General features: G+C 39.5%; 2 non-coding genes across 2 annotated transcripts; both read left to right on the top strand.

Moving 5' to 3' along the window:
* The first annotated feature begins 617 nt into the window (after positions 1-617).
* On the top strand, positions 618-689 carry trnaa-ugc (transfer RNA alanine (anticodon UGC)). Its single transcript has one exon. It is a non-coding gene; the product is annotated as a tRNA-Ala (tRNA).
* A 1,273-nt stretch (positions 690-1,962) lies between these two features.
* Positions 1,963-2,034, top strand: trnaa-cgc (transfer RNA alanine (anticodon CGC)). Its single transcript has one exon. It is a non-coding gene; the product is annotated as a tRNA-Ala (tRNA).
* Positions 2,035-15,832: the final 13,798 nt, after the last annotated feature.

Here is a 15,832-nt window from a genome sequence, read left to right as displayed (position 1 = left end):
AAATCAACTTCTCAGTCCTGAAGTAAAGGTTTTACTCTTCAACAGTTACTAAGAGATTGCATTTGAAGACACAACTCTGCATGTACAGGTATGTATCCCCATTTGATTGCAGGTTTTAGTTGTATAACTTAACCAGTGATGATTTGCAAATTCAGCAGAGACAGACAAACAACTTTGCAAGGGGATGTAGCTCAGCTGTAGAGCACATACTTTGCCTGTGTGTGGTCTGGGGTTTAATCCCCAGCATCTCCAATGTTGTCTTGTTGTTACAAGCCAAAATATGACCAAGCAGTTTTGTTGTTTCTTTTGTGAGATGTGAGTTGAGCTTGATATAATCTGCCACTGAAACAAACTTGCTAGAGGGTAAAAATTGGTAAAAAAAAAATTCAATCAAGGACTTCAAATCAAGATTGTAATAATTTGATGTAAAAGCAGATTCTCTGTGCTGCAATAAATGATTTACTCTTTATCAGCTAAAAACAGATTGCATTTGTAGATGCTTGAACCCTATATATACAGGTATGTATCCCCATTTGATTGCAAGAATCAGTGGTACAACTTAATCAATGTTGATTTGCATGAGCAGCAGAGACAGACAAAAAACATATGTTGCACAAGGGGATGTAGCTCAGTGGTAGAGCACATGCTTTGCATGTATGAGGTCCTGGGTTCAATCCCCAGCATCTCCAAGTGCTTTCAAGCATTCCAGTAGTTTTCCAGAATTCTTAGAACTTGATGAACAGTGTCACTTGTAACTTGAGATAAATCATCCTCTCAGATATTGAGAGTTTCTTACTGTTTGGTTATATCACTCAGTTGTAGAGTGCATGTTTCACATTTATGACGTGCTGGGTTCAATCCCCAGCATCTCCAAGTGCTTTCAAGCATTCCAGTAGTTTTCCAGAATTCTTAGAACTTGGTGAACAGTGTCACTTGTAACTTGAGATAAATCATCCTCTCAGATATTGAGAGCTTCTTACTGTTTGGTTGTATCACTCAGTTGTAGAGTGCATGTTTCACATCTATGACGTGCTGGGTTCAATCCCCAGCATCTCCAAGTGCTTTCAAGCATTCCAGTAGTTTTCCAGAATTCGTAGAACTTGGTGAACAGTGTCAACTTGAGATAAATCATCCTCTCAGAATACTGAGAGCTTCCCCAGCATCTCAAAGGGAATCTTGTTGTTAAAAGTCAAAAGATGCTATAGCCATTCTGTTCCTACATGTGCTTTGATTTGAGTTGATCTAGTCTTGGAAAGACATTTGAGCAGACTTATTTGAGGGTAAACATTGGGGAAAAATTCAAGCAAATTCTTCAGATCAAGATTACAATAATTTGAAATGAAATCAACTTCTCAGTCCTGAAGTAAAGGTTTTACACTTCAACAGTTACTAAGAGATTGCATTTGAAGACACAACTCTGCATGTACAGGTATGTATCCCCATTTGATTGCAGGTTTTAGTTGTATAACTTAACCAGTGATGATTTGCAAATTCAGCAGAGACAGACAAACAACTTTGCAAGGGGATGTAGCTCAGCTGTAGAGCACATACTTTGCCTGTGTGTGGTCTGGGGTTTAATCCCCAGAATCTCTAATGTTGTCTTGTTGTTACAAGCCAAAAGATGACCAAGCAGTTTTGTTGTTTCTTTTGCTGAGATGTGAGCTGAGCTTGATTTAATCTGCCACTGAAACAAACTTGCTAGAGGGTAAAAATTGGTAAAAAAAAAAAATTCAATCAAAGGACTTCAAATCAAGATTGTAATAATTTGATGTAAAAGCAAATTCTCTGTGCTGCAGTAAATGATTTACTCTTTATCAGCTAAAAACAGATTGCATTTGTAGATGCTTGAACCCTATATATACAGGTATGTATCCCCATTTGATTGCAAGAATCAGTGGTACAACTTAATCAATGTTGATTTGCATGAGCAGCAGAGACAGACAAAAAACATATGTTGCACAAGGGGATGTAGCTCAGTGGTAGAGCGCATGCTTCGCATGTATGAGGTCCTGGGTTCAATCCCCAGCATCTCCAAGTGCTTTTATGCATTCAAGTAGTTTTCCAGAATCCTTAGAACTTGGTGAAAAGTGTCTCTTGAAATCTTTGTTTGCAACTTGAGATAAATCATCTTCTCAGATATTGAGAACTTCTTTCTGTTTGGTTGTATCACTCAGTGGTAGAGTGCTTGTTTTGCATGTATGATGTGCTGGGTACATTCCCCAGCATCTCAAAGGGAATCTTGTTACAAGTTAAAAGATCGAGCCGTTCTGTTCCTTTGTGTGCTGAGATTTGAGTTGAGCTAGACTTTTTAGAGGGTAAACATTGGGAAAAATTTCAAGTACATACTTCAGATTAAGATTACAATAATTTGAAGTGAAATCAACTACTCAGTCCTGAAGTAAGGATTTACTCTTCAACAGTTACTAACAGATTGCATTTGAAGACACTAACTCTGCAAGTACAGGTATGTATCCCCATTTGATTGCAGGTTATAGTTTTATAATTTAACCAGTGATGATTTGCAAATTCAGCAGAGACAGACAAACAGCTTTTCAATGGGATGTTGCTCAGTGGTAGAGCACATGCTTTAGCTGTGTGTGGTGCTGGGTTCAATCACTAGCATCTCTAAAGGTGTCTTGTTACAAGCCAACAGATGACCAAGCTGTTTTGTTGCTTCTTTTGCTGAGATGTGAGTTGAGCTTGATTTAATCTGCCACTGAAACAAACTTGCTAGAGGGTAAAAATTGTTAAAAACATTTTCAAATCAAGATTGGAATAATTTGAAGTGCTGAAGTTATTGAAATGTTGAACAAATTTGAAGCTCCCATTTCCAATTTGACCGAGGTAAAGCAGCTTGAGTTCTTTCTTCTCATCCCAGCTGATTGGGGTTAATTCTGTGAAGCTGTTGAAGGATACAAAGTTTCTGTGCAGGAGATTTTAGGGTGGGGTTCTTTCCCCTGGGCTAGTCTCACATATTTGAAACAAGCCCCAAACGAAAATCTGCTCACTTATGCAGAGCATTTCCGTGTTGCATATGACAATTACTGTGCAGCAAATAACATGACGTCATTTTATGACTTGTCTCTAGTGATAGAGACAGCAATGTCTGGGTTGACAAGAGATTATCAAGATCTTCTGTACACTGATTCAGTTGATATCTTTTCCTGGAAAATGTTTCTCACTTGGTATAATCTCACTTGGACCTGTAGGCCCAATAGAGATGCTGTAAAGAAGGGCAAAGCATTAGTTGCTGCAGCGGTGGTGAAGAAGCACACAGACAGTGCTGAGGTTCTCTCTCTCTGTCTCTCTTGTTGACACAGATGGTGGAGGTGCACCTGAAAAACACATTTTTGAATTCTATGCTGTTGATGATGTTGATGAGCAGGAACAATGGACAAAATTAGGGGCTCACTTGAACTCTGATGGCCTATGGAAATTTAATGATCGTATTGTGTGCCCTACCTCTGTCCGTGTATGTCTCTGTATCATAGTTTGGCTCATGCAGGTCCTGAAAAACTGTACTCTTTGATTTCATAAACCTGGTGGTTGCCGAAAATGAGAGCCATTTGCCTTGATTTTTTTGTTAAAGATGTCTGATATGTCTAAAGGTAAATTCCCCCTCCATGCTAAAAATTCCTTTAGGACATGCACCTGGACACAGGGCTCATGGACACATTTACAGATCGATTTCATTGGTCCTTTACCTCCTAATGGAGACTGTATATACATACTAATGATTGTTGATCTATTTTCAAGATGGGTGAAAGCTTTTCTTCTGAGAAACTGTACCGCAGATGCCACTGCCAAAGCGTTGCTCCATGAGGTATTCCCAAGATAGGGTTGGGAGGGTTACTTTTGAAATGTATTCCACTACAGATTACAGAATACATGCTGTAAAATGTCATTTGTAACGTATTTCGTTAGATTACTGAAGGTCAGTAAAGTATTCTTAATACTTTGGATTACCTCTTCAGCACTGGTAGATTTTTTCACTTGTTTTGACTATAAAAACTCTGCCAGTACAGTAAGACAAAATACACATGTTAATACATTCTCTGAAAAACCTAAATATCTTATTCAGTGTTGCTTCTAAAACAAGATAAATCTAATATATCTTGTTTTAAGGATTTTTAGATATTTTTACAGGAAAACAATACAAATTATTATAAAAAATATGATTTTTGCCCTAATATCAATGGTCTTACTAGAAAAAAAGAAATTATGATCTAATGTGAATTCTTTTGATAAAAAAATATGATCATGCCTGGTAACGTGCATGTAAAATGGCTAGAAATAGCATTTTAGCTTAGCGTAAAGCTGACAATTTACACAATGTTTATTTCTATTTCTTCTGCTCCAAACTTACTTCAAACTTACTTCTCTGTCTGCTCGTATGAATGTAACACTTCATAAGAAAATGTTTCACCGCTGTTCAAATGCATTTTGGATCGCATCATTTTTATGTATAAATGTTTTCCATCTGAAAGGACTAAATATTAAATGAAACAAATGACAATAAAATGCAAAGTAATCCCTTCAGTAATCAAAATACTTTTTAATGTAACTGTATTCTTATTACCAATGATTTAAACTGTAACTGTAGTGGAATACAGTTACTTGCATTTTGTATTTTAAATACGTAATCCCGTTACATGTATTCTGTTACTCCCCAACCCTGTCCCTAGATGGGTCCCGCCTTTGCAAATTGATTCAGATCAGGGAACTAATTTCACAGGTAAAGTCATGAAAAATGTCAAGAAGTTGATAGGAGTCAGACAGCATTTTCACATACCGTTTAGACCGAAGTCTAGTGGCTCTATGCAGCATACAAATCGTACTTTGAAAACTGCTCTGAGGAAGAGAGTTCTGGAGTGGTGGAAGGGATGTCACAGGGACTTGCCAATGATTCTGTTCAGCATGAGGGCGAGCCCAAAAAAACAATTCAGTTTAACCCTTTCTAAATCAGGACAGGCAGATACATGCATCTTCTGTGTGATACTCCTCTGTAACATGAGTGTCCTACAGGTCCTTTAAAAGATGCACTTCAAAATTATTTGAAGGTTTTAGATCAAAGTTTGAAAGATACTCGAGTGAGTGTCATTATCAGGCAGGAAGAAAAAGACCAAAAAGATTCAAAACAGACACCAAATCTCCCTGAAGTTTGAGATAAAGTTATGTTGCAGCGTGAAATTGTCTCTTCTCTAGGCCCCAATTTTGATGGACCTTATACGATATTGTTGACAACAAACACCTCTGTTTTGTCAGACAGAGGATCTTTAAGATCAGTATGGAGACATTGGTCACAGGTGAAACCCATTGGGAGGGCCAGATCATCTAAACCATGTTTTCTCATTTTCCTAAGGGTAACATTAACATTCTTTCCTGTCTTTTGTGTGACTAACTGCATTCTGGAACCAGTGTCTTGTGTTTGCAGATGGCTGGACCAGAAGATGTACTTAAGCTGCTAATACTCCAGGATGAAGTCTGGAGAAAAAGACACCTGAAAGTGAGACAGGCTTTCATTCGATTGGGCCTCCCGCTCTCACTACTGCTGGTAATCATTATTGCCTTATCATTTTTGATGCGGATCCAAATTTCTCTCTGGACAGGTCGATATAATTCTTTTACTACCAATTGGGATTGTGAAGTTCAAGACTGCCGTCCATCATGGGATAAATACCCATGTCTAAATTATCCAGAGAGTACCCTCATATTGCAGAAAGGACGATGGGTGAACCGAGGAGACTTAGATGTTTTAGATGCTAATTTCACTACTCTTAGTTGGATCCCTAAAGCCCTAGCTGAAGAAAATTCTAATGCATGTAATGTGACCATTGAACGTACAGGCCGTTATGTAATCAATAAGAAGCCTGTCAAAGATAACAACAGATTGAAAAGATCTACCCCAGAGAATGACAGCAAATACAAAATAAAAGTAGGTAGGTTAATCAGATTCCCCCTGCAACCTAAAGCGCCAGATCCTAGACACATCATGTCTTACCAAGTGCCTGGAGCATGAGACAAAACAGAGTCCAACATTGCAGTGAAAGCAGTGGTTCGTAGCTACATAGACAAAAAGTGATTCTGTAACTGGGCTCTTATGACATCAGTTTTTAAGGGTACATTTTTAAATGAGTGCAGCAATATATCAGTGCGCTTTGTCTCGCATCCCGCATGACATGACCCTTGCAGGGGTACTGGCAGCTATTGCAGCTAAATCCATATAAACATCCAAGTTAAGTGTAAATGCCTTTTGCTCTGCCATTTGTGTGATTGACAACTGGAGTGCGAACAGACAGCATTTCTGTGCTTGCACAACGAGGGGTGCGAGGCGCGCATGTGAGAAATGTGTGGGCGCGAGGCGATCGTATGGCGAGGAGAGTAGCTGTGTCCGAAATCGTTCACTCATTCACTATATCCTATATAAATAATGGCAGTGAGTGAACTAAATGAGTGAGTGAATTCGGATGATGACGTATAAACTGAGTGTCAGAGCTCTGGGGCTGTCGCAGAAACAATGTCACATTTGAACTTCTAAAATACTTGGGTTTCAGACACAGCGAGTGTTCCACGATCGGGGTTGGTGTCCTGTGCATTACGCTGCGTACTTTGCATTTAGAGAGCGGCGGAACAGCTGTACAGAACTAATGATCTAAATTCTTTCAACACTGAAAAAAGAATCCAGACAGGACTTTAAAAGCTATGAAATAGCGAAAGTAGGCATTAATAAAGCATGATCTTGCTTTGGTTTATATTTCAGCATTAAATATAATGTCCTTGTGGGACATTCTCATGTTTTCACCATAATAATTACTAGAAATGTTTCCAAACCTCTCTTCTTTTTGACAAATTCATCCAGATCTGATAAAAGCCCTTAAAGGGATAGTTTAAATTCTCATTATTTACTCACCCTCATACCACCCCAAATGTGTATGAATTTCTTTCATCTGCTGAACTCAAATGAAGATTTGTAGAAGAATTTCTCAGCTCTGTAGGTCCATACAATGCAAGTGAATGGTGGCAACATTTTAAAGCTAAACAAAATCACATAAGTCAGCATAAAAGTAATCCATAAGACTTCACTGGTTAAACCAGTATCTTCAGAAGTGATTTGATAGATGTGGATTAGAAACAGATCACCTTTACTTTCTTCTTGTGTTTTTGGTGATTCATATTCTCTGCATATCACCCCCTGCTGGGCAGGGAGAAGAATGTCTAGCAAAAAATGACAAATATTGATCTGTTTCTCATCCAGACCTATCATATCACTTCTGAAGATATGGATTTCACTACCAGAGTCTTATGGATTACTTTTATGCTGCATTTATGAGCTTTTTGGAGCATCAAAATGTTGGCCTACAGAGGTAAAATGTTCTTCTAAAAATCTTAATTTGTGTTCTGCAGAAGAAAGGAAGTCATACATATCTGGGATGGCATGAGGGTCAGTAAATAATGAGAGAATTTTCCTTTTTGGGTGAACTGTCTCTTTAAAGTGATAGCTCAGCCATAATTATTATTATTTTTGGGGGGGGATTTGGAACAACATGATGGTGAATGATGACAGAATTTCATTATACTTTTACTTGAGTACAGTTTTAGGCTACGCTACCCACCTCTGCTAATGATGATTTGTACAATTAGCAGAGACAGACAGAAACTTAGTCAGGGGTTGTAGCTCAGTGGTATAGTGCATACTTTGCATGAATGCGGTTCTGGGTTCAATTCCCAGGGTCTCCAATTAAATCTTGTTGTTACAGGCCAAAAGATGATCAAGCAGTTTTGTTGCTTCTTGTGTTGAGATGTGAGTTGACGCTTGATTTAAACTGCCACTAAAACAAACTTATTAGAGGGTAAACACTGGAAAAATTTTCAAGCAAGGACTTCAGATCAAGATTATAATCATTTTAATTTAAATCAACTGCTCAGTCCTGAAATAAAGTTTTTACTCTTCATCAGTTACTAACAGATAGCATTTGAAGACACTGGGTGCTTCTCATTTCTGAAATTGTGCATCCTCATTTCCTTTTTGTGAGAAATAGGTTTCTCTTTCTCTCCCTATGCCCACAGAAAAGCCCACTCACCCATTTGTTCCAAACCAGCAGGTCCTAGTGAAGTGTCTGAAACCAACAAAGCTCAGTGAGCACAAGTATTTGGGTCCAACATCGGTTCTGGTGGTAACCAGGACTGGGGTACTGACAGATCTGCAACCACGGTGAATACACGCAAGCCGCATGAAGCCTGCATCTGAGGAGAGCCTGACTATTTCAAAAGCGAACGGTGAAAGTACTGGAGGAGCTGAACATGCAGTGCCAGTGCCTAACCGGGAACTTGAGAATTAGAATGGACGAAGAATGAAGTTCTTTATAATGTCGCTCTGTCTTATGACAGTAGTCAAAGCTCGTATATCTAGCGATAATGAGACATGGATAGGTGATGGTGATGCACCACATACCTATGCTACAAATTTGTGGTGGAAACTAGCTAACTTTATGGCCAAAAACACAGGATAGAAAGGCAGTTGTTATGTATGTACACCTATGCTGCATAGTGCATCTACACCAGCGGTAAAGGTACACTGCTCTGCCAGAATTGTGGACAGGTAGATGTGCCATGTTAGAATTAAGTGACCACACCATGGTGGTCTGAGTTATTGAGAAAACAACAAACAGAAGAAAGAGAAATAGTCTAAATAGACCCAATAACACACAGAGAGAACACAGATTATGGACAGGAACAGATCAATTCTTTGGAGCACTGTTCCCACAAGAGGGTGTTGCAGTAATACAGTAAGAAGTTGAAATGACTAGATATGAACTGATATCATTCATAAATTCGATAAAAACAATGATTGACGCAGTACGCCAAGAACTAAAAGGCCTAAGATTAACAGCACTACAAAATAGACCGGCCCTTGACCAGTTAACAGCTGCCAGAGGAGGAGTATGTGTTATCGTGGGAACGAGTTGCTGTACTTTCATTCCAGAAAACAATGAAGATGGACATGCCATAGAAATGGGCCTGAAAAACATGACGAAGATAGCAGCGGACTTGACAGTGAGAGAAATTGTAGATGATGTCAATTACTTATTGACATGGTTAAATGGTTAAAAACATTTTTTTGAATGCTTTAATACCTATAGGAGTAATTTTACTTGTTATAGCATTACTGATTTGTTGTGTGTGATTCCATGTGCTAAAGCATTGGTCAATAGGACCATTGATATTGCTTCGAATGCTAACTACGCTCTGATAAACCTTGAAGATGCTGATAGAACTGGTTATGGGACACATCGGGAGGAATGAATAAAAGATAGAATGTAAGGTAAACAGGATGTGATTTCTGAATAGCCATCTGAGGCACTTGTCTCTTTGAGACAAAAGTGGGCAATGTGATAAATAGGCCTCAGATGGAACAATGTGACCTTTTTATGCTGATGCTTGCTCATTTGCTTTGTATGTTTTCGGCACTGTCTTGAGCACAAAATGTACTTGATAAGAATGCACTTCTGTAAGCGAGAGGAAACAACCACATATATGGAGGATTGGGGGGGTTCAAGGTAAAGGGTGTAACCAGCCTTCTGTGACAAGAACCATATAACCCCATGCTTTCCTTTAATATATCGAAGAACTGCTTGTGACATTCTGTGTCCGTGTATTTCTTCCCACCGGTGAATTCATCTCCTGATCGAAGAGTGACTGTGAGGAAGGCAGAATAAAGCATCCGAATCGTATTTTACTAACAGTCATGGTGTCAGAAATTGGGGTATCTCTGGACAAGTAAGATCTTTTTTATAATTTATGTCTGTGAGATATCTATTAAATATTGTTATAAAACAATTCAAGTAAAACTCCTTGTATCTCTACAATAGTCAGGATCCGTCTGTGACACAACTACGGGTGTGTCACTAGTCGTAGAACAAATGATTCTAGTTAAACTCTTTGTATCTCTGCGATGGTCAGGATCCGTCTGTGACACAACTGCGGTATGTGTGACTAGTCGCAGAACGATAATTCACAAAAACCGCTGTCAGATCTCACAAGAGGTGAGGATCTTTGTTGTTGAAGACTGTTAAAAGGGCCAGTCCTGTAGATGAAGTGCGGCGGATTCCACTAACAGTCAGTGGGAGTTTCACTGCCGCATTCACTCTTCGTGATAGGAATGAACTTTGATAAAATCAGAGAATTGTTCATACCAAAAACCAAAACAAGAGACATTTTTGTTGTTTGAACAAAATGGGACAAACAATAAGTAGACCAATAAGAGGCGAAATGCCCGTACATTGGATATTTAGAAATAACAAAAGTTTCAGAACCGAACCGTTTGTCAGTAACCTGGCCGTATGGTCAGAGGGAAAACCGCAATTCGATCTGTTTCAACGAGAGGGGTCGTTCAGAAAGATAGATTTAGACAATGCCAATTCAATGGTGAACAAAGGATGGGGTGACCCAGAATGGGATTATAAATATATGAAAAATCATTTGAAATGACGAGAAAGAATTAATTTACTTAAAAAAAATTTACCCGAATTGGCTAGCACGCACGATCTACCGGAAATAAAAATGGAAGAAGCCAAATCCACGAAATTACGATCACAAGAAAAAGGGAAAGACAGTAAGATAATGTTAAAACGAACACTAGATTTTAAATAGGCTAACACAGAGATGTTCAGACATATGACAGAATTTCTAATCAAATTATCAGACTGTAAACAAGATCGTTTGCCAGATTTGTTCAAAATGCATGCTTTTGTAATCACACCAGACTCTCCATTTTGTTTACTGGGCCGAGATCTATTACATGAAATTGGTGCACAAATAGTTTTTGACAGTGCTTTTCTGCAACTCATGTTTCCTGCTGTGTATTCAGTCACTGTGCCTACAGGAGGTGTAGGGGAGAAAGTGAGTTGAACGCAACTGCTGGAGGCTGATGGAGCAATAATTAACCCCAGACTATGGGCTCAACATAAAGACGAAGCTGGCCTTATAGATGTGAAACCATATACAGCTAAATTAGTTGTAACCACTCCAGTATACTGTAAGCAATATCCACTATCGATTGAAAAGGAAGAAGGTATTAGGCCAATTATTGAGCAATTGATTGAACAAGGTATTCTAATACCAACACACTCTCCATACAATACTCCAATAAATCCTGTGAGAAAGGCTAATGGAACTTGGAGATTGACACAAGAATTATTTAATTGAACCACTTTCTCCAATAGTCTCAGATGTACAAACATTTATTAATTTAATACCATCAACACATGGTCATTTTACTGTAATTGATTTATGTTCTGCCTTTTTCAGTGTACCTGTTTTGCCTGTGACCCAGCCTTTGTTTGCATTCACCTATGGGGGCCAACAATATACATATACGAGATTGCCACAAGGGTACAGAGATTCACCGGCTGTCTTCTTAGCTGTTGTGCACTGTACATTACAGGATGTGAAGTTGCCACCTGACACATGCCTGTTGCAGTATGCCGACGACATCCTGGTTACTGCTGAAACATCAGAGGATTGCAGAAAAGCATCAATTATTAATTTAAGCTACAGTGAGTCAAACAAAACATTGAATACCTTGGACATGTGCTAACAAAGGGGACTGTACTGTACTTTTTGCATAACTCAAGATGGCGCCGAGTATGGCTGCTGCGTTGCGAGCTCCGACACAACATTGTAGTGTTTTGTTTGTTTTGTTTACAATTCTTATGTTTTTTGTCTTGGATGTTGTCTGCCTTATTGTCTACGACAGACAAACACTTTTGGACATTGTTTCTGCAATTACACACCATAAACCGGACTTCAAATTCCTCAATGCCGACCCGCTGTTTACAAACACACCAGCGGAGCTCTTTGTCTGGGCAGCCCGGCCATGAAAAGGCAAAAGGAAAAGGGGAAACAGAGCCGGCATTCTCATCAGAGTAAGACGTTGGGCAAATCGACCCCCGATACCCAGTATTCTACTGGCAAATATTCAGTCTCTGGACAACAATCTCTGCGAGCTGAAAGCGCGGATCTCTTTCCAACGAGAGACAAGGGACTGCTGCATTATCTGCCTTACGGAAACTTGGATGTCTGCTGAGATTCCAGATTCAGCCATTGAACCCGTGGGGTTCTCCGTGCACTGAGCGGACAGAGCGAAAGACCTCTCAGGTAAAAGCAGAGGTGGTGGTGTATGTTTTATGATCAACAAATCCTGGTGTGATCAGAGGAACGTACATTATATCAAGTCTTTCTGCTCTCCTGATCTGGAATTTCTCATGCTTCTGTGTCGACCATCTGGCTACCGAGGGAATTCACAGCGGGAATTCATTGTGACCGGGGACTTTAATAAAGCCAGTTTCAAATCAGTCGCACCAAAATACCACCAACACATTAGTTTTAACACACGAGGGGACCGGGTTTTGGACCATTGCTACTCTCCCTTCCGGGATGGCTACAAATCCCTCCCCCGCCCACCATCTGGCAAATCGGACCACTCTTCCATTCTGCTTCTGCCCGCTTACAGACAAAAACTGAAACAGGAAGCACCCACCCTCAGAACGATCCAGTGCTGGTCAGACCAATCAGACTCTATGCTACAAGACTGTTTTGATCACGCGGACTGGGAGATGTACCGGTGTAGTGCACGATTTTGCAAAATTATGGAAAGAAAGAAATGATAAAACTTCAGATGGAAAACCAGTATCAAATCACAATGTGGTACCTGATTTGATTAAAACAGCACAGCTGTCTTCCAAATTAGCAGTAATCAAAGTGGCAGACAATGCCACTGGTGACTCAGAAGACGCAAAGGGCAACGGGCTTGCAGATGAAGTAGCAAAGTGGGCAGCAAAAGAAGTAATTCATAGCCCACACATAGGTGAATGAGATATCAAAGTGAACATCATACCAATGATGCATTCCACTTTGACTAGTGATCTAGACATAAAAATTTTGCAAGCAAACCCAACAGCACAAGACTTAGAGCACTGGGCAGCCAATGAGGTATCAGATGATAGGGGACTGCTAAAAGACAAAACAAAAATGATTAGCACTACCAACATCAGCAATAGTGCTGTTGTGCAGACATTATCAAAGCATATCACATATTTCAAAAGAAAAGCTGATACAGACAATCAATGAATTGTATTGCATTGCAAATGTGAGAAAAACAGTCTCTTTAATTGTAAACACGTGCTTAGTGTGTGCACAAAATAACAGAACAATAAAAAATAGGTTGAATGAGGCATGCCTGGCAACAGGCCAAAAATGGGTAGATATACTACCAGCAGTATTAAAGAGATAAGAATGACTCCATCAGCAACAACAAGAATGTCTCCATTTGAAATACTAATGGGTAGGCCTTTCCCGACCCCTTGGGTCAAAGGCCATGGATGCTCTTTGTCCACAGGTGATTTGAAGGTGGTAGTAGCTGATTACGTGGATTCCCTTGTTAAAACATTGAATGGTGGAGGACTTCCGGTTTGGCGATGTGAGAGAGGGCAGCAGAGACAAGGACCTCCCAACCACACTCCTTTTAAACATATTTAAGCATCTTCATTTTTATTTAATTGCTTTGCAACATAAAATATAATTACTAAACGTAGTTCAGAAAGTGAAATGAGCAACTCTAAACAAAAGCAAAGTACCGCGCCAGCAACACGGTCAGGCGTTACCCTAGTGGGCAAGTTAGCAGCTATGGTGGCTAACGATACCACTAGCAACAAGGATACACCTGAAAAAGACAAAACGGATAACTTGTCGATGAGTCAGCTAGTCTCTGAACTGGAAAAACAGTGGGCCAGTTTTAAAGAGGACATGGCAAGTTTAATTCAAGATTCAATTAAGCCGTTACAAGCCTCCCTTGACATGCTACGTGAGACAGTCAGCTCGTTTCAGCACCGACTTGCATCTACTGAAGTATTGGTCGGCGAAAACTTCGAAAGGCTAGTCGCTGCGGAAGCGACGATTAAATCCTTGAAGGCACAGAATTCATCTCTTCTTGACCAAATTGATGACCTTGAGAATAGATCCAGTAGGGCTAATCTGCGTATTATCAATATTCCGGAAGGCACTGAGGATGGAAAATACCCCATCGGATTTACATCTGGTCTGCTTAAAGATACCATGGAGAGTGTGTTTGACAAACCTCCTGAACTTGAGCGAGCGCATCACGCGCTTCGCCCCAAACCTGGAGCAGGGCAATCTCCAAGAACATTCATTGTCTGCTTCCACTGATTTCAGGAAAAGGAAAAGGCACTTCACTGGACCAGGCGACATGATATTAAATTCAACGGAGTTTCACTGAGGCTATACCCGGATACGAGCGCAGCTTTAGCGAAGAAATGCTCCGGATTCAAAGAAGTCAAACAATCCCTCTATCAGAAAGGCATAAAGTTTCAACTTCTGCATCCTGCCCGTCTCCGTGTGAAATTCGGAGAGGAAACTCACACTTTTGATTCACCTGAGGCTGCTGAGGCTTTTTACTAACAACACATCCTTGTACAGGACTAAAGACCGGCTCTGGTCATAATAAATTGACTGTGAAGTTATATGACACAGACAATATACTAGAGGCAAAAAGGTGACTTTTTATATCTTTTTCTTTTTCTAATCACAAGTTATCTAAAACCTCAAGAAAAGACTGTATGTTTGTTTCTGTTTATTGTCTTAAAGCTTATTCAGTACAATGCGTAACAATGACGCTATGCTGAACTCCGTGTAAATATTGTGGTTGGGGTCTCACAAAAAGGTAGAGAGATAAAGACTGGATAATCAGGAGCCATGCAATTTAAATGGGTTTCTGCGAATTGTTTCAGCTGGGGAAGCAAGCGTAGGAAAAATGTTGGGAAATTTGGTTCTGTGTTACATTTATCAAAAAAGTGTTGGAAAAGTTTTGTTTTATGTTATGTTTTTAGAAGAACTTAATAGTGAGGAAAAATGTATGTTGCTGATTGCATCTTTGATCTGTGTTTGCCTGTTTAAATTTATATTTGCCCATGTCTGATTTGGCCGATTTAACTAAATCTCCAGGGGGGTCGAAAGTTAGATTTGTTAGCTGGAATGTCAAAGGCCTAAATAGCCCAACCAAAAGAGGCAGAATTTTTGCATACTTAAAAAAATTAAAATCTGAAATAATATATTTACAGGAAACCCACCTATGCATTGTTGATCATCTCAGAATTAGGAAATCATGAGTGGGACAAGTTTTTCATTCTAACTTTAACTCTAAGGCAAGGGGCACTGCCATATTGATACACAAAAGCATCCGATTTACCGCCTCTGCTTCTATTGCAGATCCTCAGGGAAGATATGTTGTAGCCTCTGAGATGTTATATAATGTCCCTATCATATTAGTATATTAGTATATGCTCCTAACTGGGATGATGTAAGTTTTATTAATAAGCTGGTTTCTTTATTGCCAGACCTAAACTCCCATCTCATGATTTTTGGTGGTGACATAAACTGCGTTATGGATCCATCCCTTGACCGTTCTAATCCCAAATCTTTATCCTGATCTAAGATGGCCCAAGCCTTATCTACATTCATAGATCAAGTGGGGGCTGTTGATCCTTGGTGATTTCTGTTTCCACACAGCAGAGTATATTCCTATTTTTCACATGTTCATTACTCCTATTCAAGAATTTATTATTTCATTATAGGTAAATCTCTCCTTCCTTCTGTTGGACAAATCGAATATTTACCTATTGTGGAATCAGACCATGCTCCCTTGCAATTAGACCTTATTTGCTATTTGAGGTATAATGAACGGCCTTTGTGGAGACTAAATACGGCCTTGTTATCAGATCCTGCATTTTGTACATTCGTATCAACAGCTATAGATAAG

Source organism: Myxocyprinus asiaticus, chromosome 13 (genome assembly GCF_019703515.2).
Source record: "Myxocyprinus asiaticus isolate MX2 ecotype Aquarium Trade chromosome 13, UBuf_Myxa_2, whole genome shotgun sequence".
NCBI lineage: Eukaryota > Metazoa > Chordata > Actinopteri > Cypriniformes > Catostomidae > Myxocyprinus > Myxocyprinus asiaticus.
Note: the sequence above shows the minus strand (reverse complement) of the source record. Positions and strands in the feature narration are given on the sequence as shown.